Below are 12,696 nucleotides of genomic sequence, written 5' to 3'. Positions count from 1 at the left end.
CACCCCTCTGAGACACTGAAGACACTAAAGAAAGAGTCCCTGCCCATAAAGAGCTTACATTTGATGGGGGGGCGGGGAGACTGGGAAGGAGGACCACACTTACAGAGATAATACAAAATACTTTCCTTAGGATGTACCTAATCTTAGCCCTGCCAGCCTCACAAGGCTCTTCTGATGACAGTGCTCTGAATACCTTAAAGTGTTAGCTTTTAGCAGCAGTCACTTTGCTTTCTCATCATTAAGAGAAATGCAAATATGACTTTGAAAAATGACTGGGAGGTGGATTCCACAGTCCCTGATACTTCTGCCATTCTATGATCTTATAGCGTCCACACTCATGAATCAGTGATGCTCCTCGTTCCCTCCGCCTAATGCTTTTAGCACCCTTGAAGCGCTGGCACAAGGTACAGATGTGGTCTTGTAACATATACTCATGTGATGGCTACTTAAACTCTCCAACCTACAGCCCCAAATCCTACTACAAGGAAGCAGGTTGGCTGCCCTCATTTTTGTCTGCCTAGCAAGAAATCTTTGAATCGGCTCCCTCCAAGTTTGGACAGCCCGAAGCAATTGCTTCAAAAAAGTCTTTTCTTGTATATATATATATATAGATAGATAGATAGATAGATAGATAGATAGATAGATAGATAGATAGATAGATAGATAGATAGATAGAGGGCACAGGGTGAGTTGAAGATTACGGGTTCATATCTGGAGAATAAAATTAAGGGATGAGAGAGGATTATACTAGGAGAAGAAGAAAGGGAGAGGTAGAATGGGGTAAATTATCTCACAAAAAAACAAAACAGAAAAGAAAAGTCTCTCACAGTGGAAGGGAAACAGGGGAAGGTGAGAGTGAATGAGGGAATCTTATTTTCATAGGATTTGGCTTAAGGAGAGAATAACATACACATTCAACTGGGTACGGAAATCTGTCTTACCCTACAGGAAAATAGGGGGAGAAGGGGATAAGAGAGCAGGGGGATGACAGAGAGGAGGGCAGATTGGGAAAGAGGGTAATCAGAAGTCAATACTTCTGAGGAGGGACAGGGTCAAAAGAAAGAATAAAATAAATGGGAGGGCAGGATAGGATGAAGGGAAACAGAGTTAGTTTTTCACAACATGTCTACTATGGAAGTGTTTTACATAGCTGCACATGTACAACCTATATTGAGTTGCTTGCCTTTTCAATGAGGGTGGGTGGGGAGGGAGGAAGGGAGAAAATTTGGAACTCAAAGTTTTAATAACACATGTTTTAAAAAAAATGTTTTCACATGCAACTGGGAAATAAGAAATACAGGAAATGGGGTACAGAAGTCTATCCTGCTCTACAGGAAAATAGAATGGGAAGGGGATAAGAGAAGGGGGGGAGAGACAGAAGAGAAGTCAGACTAGGGGAAGGGGTATTCAGAATGCATGCCATCTTGGGGTGGGGGAAGGGTGAGATGGGGCAAAAATTTGGAACTCAAAAACTTGTGGAAGTGAATGTTGAAAACTAAAAATAAATAAATTCATATTAAAAAAAAAAGTCTTTTCTTCTCCAATTCCTTTCCTTTCTTAAACACAACAAAACAGAACAAAACCTTAAGACTCCATGCTCCTCTTTCTTAATTTCCTTTGTAATTTTCAAAGACAGAGGTATTGTGAAAGACATATGGGTAGGTAGGTGGTACAGTGGATAGGGCACAGGGCATGGAGTCAGGAACACTCATCTTCCTGAATTCAAATCTGGTCTCAGACACCTACTAGCTGTGTGACCCTGGGCAAGTCACTTCACCCTGTTTGCCTCAGTTTCCTCATCTGTCAAATGAGCTGGAGAAGGAAATGGCAAACCATTCCAAGAACTTTGCCAAGAAAACCCCAAACGGAGTCATGAAGAGTTGGACATGACTGAACAACACCAACAATTCTGAAGCAACATATGGTTCTTCTCACCTTATTAGAATGTAAATACTTCATTGCCATTTAGCCCAGGAGACTTTAATCTGGGGTCCACAGATTCCCAGGGGGCTCCTGGACATTTTTCAGGTTGTCTATGAACTTGGATGGGGAAAAAAAATCTTTATTTCCACTAGCCTCTCGATGAAATTGAGCATTTTCTTCAATTAATTACATTTCCTTCAATTAATTTAAAAGAACATTCTCAGAAAGGGTCCATAGTTTTCATCAGACTGCCAGAAGTCTTCAAGACACACAAAGAAGGGTAGCAGTTCATGGTTTAGCCCCTTCAAATTGTTCAGATGTATTTACTTTTTCGGTTTCTCTTGATTCTGGTGCTTGCATTTCAATGTCTCCACTAAGATATGATCTTTTCATCAGAAATACTTGAGAGTCCCCTATTCTATTAAAAATCCACTTTCTCCCTATAGGATTTTTACTCAGTTCTGTAGGGTAAGTTAACCTGGGTTATAATAAATCTTGGGATAAATACTATATCCTAATTTTTTTTTTCCTTAACAGCAGTTGTGCCAATCTTTTTTCATCCTGACTGTTTCTGTTTGGTACTTGGACTCTTTCTTTCTGAAGATTTGCTGTAGTTTTTTTTTTTCTCTGAGTTGAAAACTCTCAATTTTGCTATGAAATTCCTCAGTATTTTCAATTTAGGATTTCTTTCAGGAAGTGGTTTCTTGCAATTTTCACTTTGTCTTCTAGTTCTAATATATCTGAGCAGCTTTATTATTTTTAAAAATAAGATATTCATTTTACCTTCTGTTGAGTTTTGTTTCATCTTTCTGATGGTTCCTCCTACTGGTTTTAATTTTTACTTACAACTTCACTAATGTGAAAATATGTTTCATGGGTATGTAAATGTAAAGCCTATATCAGATTGTGTGCCGTCTTGGGGAGGGTGGGGAGAAAAATTTTCAACTCAAAAGCATATGGAAGTGATTGTTGATAAATCAAAATAAATTAATAAAATTTTTAAAAAATAAGATATTCAGTGCCACAAAAACCCAGAGAGGAGACAGTGTCCAGAAGAAGAGAGTAGTTAACCATGTGCTGATTACTTCTCTCTTTGGGGAGTAATCAGAAGGGGATGTATGGTTTTCTGGCATACTCCCTTCTGTTTATTAACTGGCAATTCAAAATTAATTAGCTTTTAGAAGCATTTCACGGAGCTTCCTACTTATGTAAGATTTTCTACCTTCTATTCTAAGTTGTTTATTCTCCTTCTAATCCTTTCCTCCAGAGCTCGTATTTTAATTCTAATTTTACTTTTTATCTCTTACTTCATTTCTCTCAAAGTAATTTTTCTTCCTCTGAGGTTTTGTTTCTATTTCTTGTGGAGTTACTTTCTTCTCTACTTACCTCTTGGGCTTTGCTTAACTAATAGCCTTTCTTCACTGTATTTGATGTTTTCTTCTGTTTACTACTGTTTCCAGCCTCAGTTCCTGGATTGAGACTCTATGCCAGGGCCAGGCCCTATCCCCTCTGATCCTCTTGGATGGGTTCAGTAGGCCCTGTTCAATCCTGTTCCTTCCGTTGTCTTAAAGTTGCTGCCACTGAAAGGGGTGACTGGTACTAGCTCTCTATCTTCTACCCTAATGATATCAAATAAATAGAAATGGGGACCACTAATCTGGACACATGTTGATTTAGTCTTAAAATGTAATGTTATCTGTATTTTACTGTATTTTTATTTATTTTGTTAAATATTTCCTGATTACACGCAAATCTGGTTTGGGCCACATGTGAGAGTGTTGTAGGCTACATACTACACCCCTTTGCTCTACACCTTCTCATCCATATCTTTCCACAAATACTCCAAAGAAAACCTATTCAATCATAGGCCTTCCTCTGTTTCTGTTACTGTCTCAAAGTAATATCAAGGCTATTCTTCCACCATTTCTTATTCTAGCTACATAACCAGCCTACCTCCTTTTATGGCCTAGCATGTTCTCAACAAAGTCTTTTATACTATTTCCTTCATGTAAAAAATCATTGCCAATGTACTAATACCTGCTTAAACCCTCTACTTACATTGTTCCATTGCACCCTGGATTCTCTGTAATTCTGACTTCTGAAATCATGGTATACATTAGAGAATATTATATTGTGACCCAAAACCACTGCACTATTTACATACCTTAATTCTTTGTGAACAATGCTCTCAGAGTTTCACTTAAAAAAAAAAGTTTCCTAGGCTAGACAGTATGAATGGTTTCTCTGACATTGAACATTTACAGATAAGAATCAGGTCCAATTTCTATGTAACTCTGATAGCTGATTTCCAGTGAAACAAACAAAGGACTTCTCATGAAATCTATAAGTTGCTTTTAAAATGGATTGAGAGGAGGACTGGGCAGTGCATCGAAGGTTTTGTTTGTTTGTGCGGAGACTAATTAACAACAGACCACCCCAAATATGCACTTATATGGAAAATTAATTTATACAAGTCTTTTAAGGGAAATGCTGTTTAAACAGCAATTACATTTAAATGCTTCACCTCCCACACACTCAAAAGCATCTATTACTTTATAAACTACACTAATTAGCACAGAAACTACTTCTTCAGATAGCAAATGACAACACAGATATAATATTAGAACTGCACAAACCAAGCTTTCTAATCACTGAAAAACACATTGAATAAATGCTATATAAGACTCCAAAACCAAACCGCCCCGCTCTCCATCTGGATGTTCCACAAGGATCTCAAACTCAGTACACACCAAACTGAACTCACATTTTCTTCAACCCCATTCCTGCTTCAAATATCTCTATTTCTGTTGAGGGTACCTTCCATTCACCTGGGTTCACAACCCTGGCAGCATCCCTTGATAAAATGAAAACTTTTTTGTTTCTATTGGATTTTAACTGAATTTGATGTAGTTTACACATATATGAAGCGTGCCTCATATCTCTCCACTCTAATTAACATAACTAATAAGATGTTCAAAGCTTTGATAATTTCATAAGGTGAGAGCATCTCTTTGAGTTATAGAATCAATCAAAGGAATAAATTAGATCCAAATAAATCCTTAATAAGTTTAGGAGGAGTGAAGTAGTGCTTATAAACCATTGGATGAAATCAGATGATAACACACAGGAAATATATTGGGATTGGTTGAAAGGATCAGACATACCTCTAGGCCTGTGTAAATCAGAGAACGGATTTGATCAGGAAGGAGTCAAGCTTCAGGAACACTTGAGGAGGCTGGTTCCTTGAACCTGTATGACAGGGAAGAAATGGGAAGGAGGAGAATGAGCCCAAAGGGATTGATACATTGCCCCTTCATTGAGCATGTGACAGAAAAGACTATATTAGTAACAAAGAATACATTCAACTATGAGCTGAGAGAGGTCAAACTAGACACACCAAGGAAAGACAGCTTCAGGGATTGTGACTTTTTTGAACAGAGAGAAGCTGAGCTGTGGACTCTACAGAGACACTGACCCTTAGAGTCCATCAGAGAGCTCCATCTTTGGTGAGTTTCATGAGGACTGCACAAAGAGAGAAAAGAACTTCTATCTAGTAATTAAGAACTGTGAATTTTCCCTTTGCTCATATGAGCTTTCTCTGTTTGAACCCAGTTGGCCACAATACTGTCTACATTGGTTGGGGAGATGTTTTATACCAACTCTTAGTAAATATCCGTTTCTAAAAGCTTGCTAATACATGTTAGTTTTGTCTTATTAATTGATAAGCAACGTGGAATAGATGAGAAAACCCTGCAGCCCTTTATAGTTAACCCGAAATTCCCAAATGGAGATGTTATAAACACATTGCTGACTACCTCCTCCTTCTGGATACTGTCTCCTCCCTAGATTTTTGTGATGCTGATCTGTTATAGTTCTCTGCCTACTTGCCTGTTCCTTCTCAGCCTTCTCTGTAGGATCATCAACTATATTCTGTCCCCTATGTATGGTGGTACCCCAGGGCTCTCCTCTCTCCCAGGTCTTTTCTTTTCTCCATATATCCTACCTTAGTTACATGATCATAGGATCACAGACTTAAAGTTAGAAGAAACCTTAGAGACAGTCTAACACAACCCAGGAGCTTGGTTTATGTAGTTCTAATATTATATCTGCATTGTCATTTGCTATCTGAAGGAGTAATTTCTGAAAGGCAGCTAGGTGGCACTGTAGTGGATAGAGTGCTGGATCTGAGGTCAGGTCATCTTCCTGAGCACAAATCCAGCCTCAGACATTGACTAGCTGTGTGACCCTGGGGAAGTCACTTAACCCTGTTTGCCTCAATTCTTCATCTATATAAAATGAGTTGAAGGAAATTGCAAACCACTCCAGTATCCTTACCAAGAAGACCTCACATGGGGTCACAAAAAGTTGGACTTGACTGAACTGAACAACAAAACAACAAAAGTACAACCCTTCCGTTTTGAAGATGTGGAAACTGAGGTCCAGAACTTTTAAGTGATTTATCCAAGGTCACAAAAGTAGTGACAGAGACAAGATTTGAACCCAAACTTTCTGACTAAACAGCTAGCCCTCTTTGTAGTATAACATGATGCTTCCCTTGTTGTCCCAAGCTTGTATGTATTCAACTATCATCTCTATGTAGATAAAGCCTAAATCTACATATCCAGGCCTTATTTCTTTCCTGAGCTTGAGCCTTGAAGCATCTCCCAACTCTCAAACTCAACATGTCCAAAAGTAAACTCATTATCTTTCCCTCTAAACAAAACCTTCCTCCTAACTTCCCTAATTTCAAACGTTCTACCAGTCACTGAGGTTCACAATCTCTTTCTTCTACTGACATGTGCAATTAGTTGTGAAATCTACTAATTCTGCAACCTCAAGAATTTTCACTTCTATCCCTTTCCTCCATTCATACAGACTTGATGTGTTGCATATTAAAAAAATAAACAAAGTGTGACCTCACACCCAACAAAGTGGCAAAGATGAAAAAAGATGAAAATATTCACTGTAGGAGGGGATGTGAGAAGCTATGAACTGGTCTAACTATTTTAGGAAACAAATTGGAATTATGTCAAGAAATTGACTGAAATCTTTACCTCCTTTAAGCTAGAGATTTCACTCTTAGCCATATGCCCCAAGAAGGTAAAAGAAAAAAAGTCAAGGTTCCATATATCCCAAAATGCTTATAGCAACACTTTTTGCAGTAGCAAAGAACTGGAAACAAAGTAGATGCCCATTGAATGGGGAGTAGCTGAACAAATTGTGGCAAATGTTTGATTTAAAGCATTATTTTAAAGTTGTTTGGAGGGGAATGTTGGGAGAGTTCAGCTGGGTGGCTGCCCCTAATCTGCCATCTTCTACTAACATTTTAAAATGACTGAAATCCTCATTTGACTCAATCTACTGCCAAAGACCTATGGGAATAATTTACTACATTTGCAAGGATCACCACTGAATCTAATAAAATGCCCTGCACATTCCAATTGCTCAGTAACTGTTCCTTGAATGAATAACAACACTGCAGTGTTCTTTAAGAAGAACACTGCTTTGGAAGCAATGGGTAAAAATTGCAAAGAACTCTGTCTAGGCCTGATGTCAAAAAAAAATTGCTAATAATTAGAGAAATTTGCTAAGAATTAGAGCTACCTCAAAGTGGATTAGACTGTCTTAGGAGGTAGTGGGCTTCCCCTCATTGGAAGTATTTCCAGTGGATATTGGAGGCTGGATAACCACTTGGTTACATGGCAGAGCAGTGGCATGCCTATACAGCCATGGGTTGGAGTATATGTTTTCTAAGGTCTTTTCTAGCCTGGTGGCTCTATGATTCTGTGATTCCATTAAACAAGAAAAAAAAAAAACAGTCATCAGCTATGATGGATTCTTTGGACTCACACTTGGTACATATTTTTAAAAACAGCAGGAACAGTCATTTCACTTTGCATCTGCTGTTTTGTCTGATTTCAACTCCCTAGAAGAAGATGCTCCTCCCAGGATAAACTCATTCCCTCTAATCTCATCACTATGCTACTAACCCAAGCCTTCACTGACACTGCCTCCCTCAGCCTCCTCTCCCCTCTGACTGAAAGGCTGGAGGACAGAGTACCAAACTCCTCCCAATGTCTTCCTTTATAGAGGGAAGAAACTGGACTCTCAGCTCACTCCACTTTGCACCAGTTGCTCTGCCTGATTTGAACTCCATGGAAAAAGATGCCCCTGTGTCAGGCACCCCTTACTTTCCTGCCCCTCCTTCCTCCGCCACTTGCCTACCTCCTTTTGTGTGCTGTCTCCTCCTTTAGATTGGAAGCTCCTTGAGGGCAGGGACTGTCTTTTCATTAATTGTATCCCCAGTGCTTAGCATGGTGCTTGGCACATAGTAGGTACTTAATAAATGTTTATTGGAAACCAAATGGGAAATGGAAAGGTAGTAGGTCCATGTTAACAAGATCTTCAAGTATAATAGGAGTTATTATAAAGAGATATTGGTAAATTCTGCCTCAGGTATAATAACGATGATAATAATAGCTAACCTTTATATAGTGCTTACTATGTACAGTATATACTAAGTACTTTATAACTATTATCTCATTGGATCCTCACAACAACCCTGGGAAGTAGATGCTATTATTATCCTCATTTCACAGATGAGGAAACTGAGGCAAATAGAGGTTAAGTGACTTTCCCAGAATCACAGAGCTAGTAAGTATCTGAAGCCAGATTTGTAGTCTGGTTTTCCTGACTCCAGGCCAGGGAGTCTATCTATTGGCCCAGCTGTTGTATAAAAGATACAAGATGAAACAGGCTGAAATTGGAGCAAGAATTATTTTGCTTGGTTGGACACATTAACCAACTTACCCAAAGTAAATGTTGTTAAGCAAAAAGAAATTACCAGGGAACAGGGATGGCCTCTTCAGCCATAGGGTCCTTTTACGAGTAGGACAGCCAACTTGGAAGCCCTTGGACAAGGTGGCTTTCCTGCCTTTGTAACTCAGAGATGATGATCAGATGCTATCTTTTGCTTAGGAAAACTGAGCTAATAAAATTTACCATCCAATTCCTGTACAGAGTAACAGCAATTGCTGATTAGGGACTAAAAACTTGTTGGAAAAGCATTTTAATTACATTTCAATGCAAGGTTATAAATTGATTTATCCAGAAAAAATGCAGTACTGTAGTGGGTTACAAACCAGCTAATTAGCCCATCTAGAATTTGAAGGTGACCAAAGGACTCCCAATTTAATGTATAAAGAAAATCATGACAAATATCAGCAAATTACTTCAAGGAGATAAACATTTATCTAAAGTGAGAATCAATATTAAAACAGATTCTGCTGTAGTGATTCTTCCTACATAATCACATGGTAGCTGAGGCCCTGTACTTTTACAATCCCTTTCTGAGCACTGGAAAGAACAAAGAGCTGAGGGGAAGGAGGAGCTTAACATGCCCCTTCTAGGTGCTCAGCCCAGAAAGCACTAATTCACAAATGCATGCATTGTTGCCTTTTCAGGCCCTGACTTTTCCACTGTGCACAAATCACATGCAATTACCCTTATTTTATATATTGAAACCAAGCTTTAAATAGTGAGATCATTCCTTTCTCCTTTACAGTAAAGAGATTGATGCAAACCCTTCAACAAATCATAGTTATCACTAAAAGAAGCTTGTAATTTTTTCCTCTAACAAAAGAACTGAAATGTTATCAGATCTGAGGCAGTTCCACCCTCTCCCTCTATACTCTATCTATCTACCTCTATCTACACCTCAGAAACCAAGTGTCCAAAGAAAGGAGTCTTCAGAGACTCTGAATACTATCAGATCTATTTCCTCTTTTTAAAATGCAGCTCATGTAGTAGGAAGCACAGATGACAATGGTGCCTGCCCATATCAGAAACTTTGGAAAGGTTAATGAATTCTGGCATAAAATAATGTCTGAGCTCTAAACAACTCATAAACACAAAATCCAGGAAAACTATAGAAATTGCCCATGTTTCTAGGAATGCATAAGCCCCTAACAATAAAAACACTAGAGACTTTTAAGATATTCTTTTAATACATTTAGTGGGGTATTATACTGCATATCAATATTTTTGATCACAGGTAATGAGTTTGGGGATACTGAATGCCAAATGCAGCCTGCCTCAGCTCAAATGTACAGTGAAAACAAGGGGGACTTACATAACAAGGAAATCAGCTTCCAATCTGGTAAAGCAGACTTCTAATTAGAGGTCTTCTCTCCTTTTGTCATATACCTGTCACCACATTCAAGTTAGTTGTATAACCAGCCTACACAGAGTCAGAATGGGTACTTTCTTCACTTTTCTAGGCTTGCAAGTGAAGGGATTCCCAAGGACCCTACAGAACTAATTAGGAGGGGAAAGGGTATAGACAGCAACATCATTAGGGAAATCAGCTTGCAGAAGGCCGATTCAAAATGGGTTTACTTCATGTTGTGAATTTGACAAGATAAGAGAAGCAAAGGAGGCCTAAGCATTGGACACCATATGGTGAAGTTCGTGGAGCGAGGCAGAGCCACAAGTGGTTTATGTAGTGTCGACTTAATGACTGCTAAAAAATAAATGGAAAGAAATTCCACTACTAGCTTAAAGCCACAGAGGCAAGGAAATCTGCAGTTAAGGATCAAAGCTTCAGTATCTAGTCATAATGGGTTACTATCCTTAACTCTTCCCAATGGTACCTCTGAGTACCCTCATGTAATACTCCCTAATTTGTCCCCAAAATGAAAGTTTGACAAACTCCTTCTACCTTATCGTACTTATGAGACTATGCTGGTGAGCATCTGGGATGGCCACACATCAGATGTCGAGGTTCCATCTGAGTTAGTGTTTTACTTGGAGGAGGGGCCCACACTGCTGTCCTCACCATCACAAAGATACATATTTGTTCAGAAGGCCACTTTTTGCCTCTTTCTTCATATTTCCTTTATTGACTCATTTTACCCTCCCAGGAGCCCTGTGACTTAGGCAGAGCACAAAGCAATGAGGACACTGAGGCACAGAGAGCTAAGAGGTAGCATTGTACAGTGGCTAGAGTGCTTGACTTGGGAGTTCTCACCTCCCATTATCTATAGCTCCACTCCACCCCAGCCCCATGCTGAGCTCATTCCTATCATTCGCTCTATCCCAAGGGTTCAGCCTCCATGATCTAGAATTGCACAATTCCTTTCTCTGACTATAACATCTTATTTTTGCATTCTCTTCCTAGGCCTCATCATTCCTAAAACTATTCTGTCATTAACACAATCTCTAGTCCCTCTGCTCCTCCAAATGTTCCCAAGCCATCACCTCTGTTCTGATGTCACTTACCTCTCTTTCACTTTCCATTGTTCTCAACTCAACTCCTGAGCCTCTTGTCCTCTTGACACCCATCCTTTTCCAAACCACAAACCTGAATTTCTTCTAACATCTGCCTTCTCTGCTCCTATTCCCCCTGCTGAATACTGCCTAAGGAAGTTAAATGACTCTGCTGACTGGGTTTACTACAAATTGATGTTCTTTGATTTCAACTGGGTCCTTCACTGAGGCACACCAATTCTTTGACTTTTTTCTGATTGATTCCCTATAGCATCTTTCCTTTCTTTCTCTGTCTCTCTCTTTCTGTCTCACACATACAGTATCCTGCCTTTTCTTCTCTCCCCAAGACTTATACTACCTCTACCCTGGCCTCTCATTGAAAATTTAACAATCAAGTAAAGAATTTGTTCAAGCTGACTCCAGCACAGCCCTAGATAGTTACAAGAGGTATTATTATTATTATTATTATTATTATTATTATTATTATTATTATTATTATTATTATTAATTTATGATAGGGCAGTGATGGAGTTCCATTGAGTGACTCTCTGTGTGCAAAGAGGGGCTGAGCTTCACCCAAGGAGAGTTAGTGGGCAGTCTAGCCTGCCTTTGCAAGGTCAGAGCTCTGAGCTTTGCAAGGGAGATCTGTAATGACTAAAGTGATGATAGTAAAAGCATGTCACTGAGAGGAAAAATACAGGCCTTAAGGTCACAGGACTCCAGTTTGAAGTCTATAGCTCTATGCCTTACAACCTCTCAGGCTGTAAGGGGACCTTGGAGTTCCTTCTCTCTTTGCCTCAGTTTTCTCCTCTGTAAAATGAGGGAGTTGGGCCAATCCAGAGATTCTTATTCTTTTTTGTGTCCTGGACCTTTCTGGCATTTGGGTAAAGCCTAGGGCAGGGGTGGGGAACCTGCAGCCTGGAGGCCACATGTGGCCTCTAGGTCCTCAAGTATGGCCCTTTGACTGAATCTAAACTTCACAGAACAAATCCCCTTAATAAAAATATTTGTTTTGTGAAACTTGGATTCAGTCAAAGGGCCACACTTGAGGACCTAGAGAGCCACATGTGGCCTTGAGGCTGCTGGTTCCCCACCCCTGCTAGTGACTCCTCCTAATAATGGTTTTAAACACATAAAACAAAACACAACAGAATAAAAGGAAATCAAATACAGTGAAGTAAAATGATTAAAATCTTAAAAAAAACACAAATTTATAGACTCTAGATTAAGAACCCCTGAATGAGATGATCTTTAAGGTTCCTCTGGGTTCCGTGACTAGGAGTGAACCATTTAGGTTTACTCTTCTAGCACTAACAGAACCCAGTGAGGGCAGGGGCCCTCTTAACGACTCAGATGAGACTCCAGCTGCTACACAAGGAATTTCCTGATCCCATACCTTTTTTTCTTTTTTTAAAAAAACCTTTATTATAAAGGATAGCTTGCTGGGAGGGAGAGAAAATGAATATGGGGGAAATCTAGACAATCATAAAAACAAAAGACATAAAA

At 39.3% G+C, this 12,696-nt stretch overlaps 1 protein-coding gene across 2 annotated transcripts in view; it reads right to left on the bottom strand.

The window, feature by feature from the left end:
- Positions 1–5,168, bottom strand: part of TENM1 (teneurin transmembrane protein 1) — a 649,974-nt gene extending 644,806 nt beyond the window's left edge. For both annotated transcript variants that reach the window (XM_020976349.2, XM_020976350.2), the window contains exon 1: positions 5,088–5,168. The gene's annotated coding sequence lies outside the window, so the exon portion shown is untranslated. The remainder of the gene's footprint in view (positions 1–5,087) is intronic.
- Positions 5,169–12,696: the final 7,528 nt, after the last annotated feature.

Source organism: Phascolarctos cinereus, unplaced genomic scaffold, assembly GCF_003287225.1.
Source record: "Phascolarctos cinereus isolate Bilbo 61053 unplaced genomic scaffold, phaCin_HiC Scaffold_8;HRSCAF=390, whole genome shotgun sequence".
NCBI lineage: Eukaryota > Metazoa > Chordata > Mammalia > Diprotodontia > Phascolarctidae > Phascolarctos > Phascolarctos cinereus.
The sequence above is the reverse complement of the archived record's forward strand: the minus strand, read 5'-3'. Positions and strand labels throughout refer to the sequence as shown.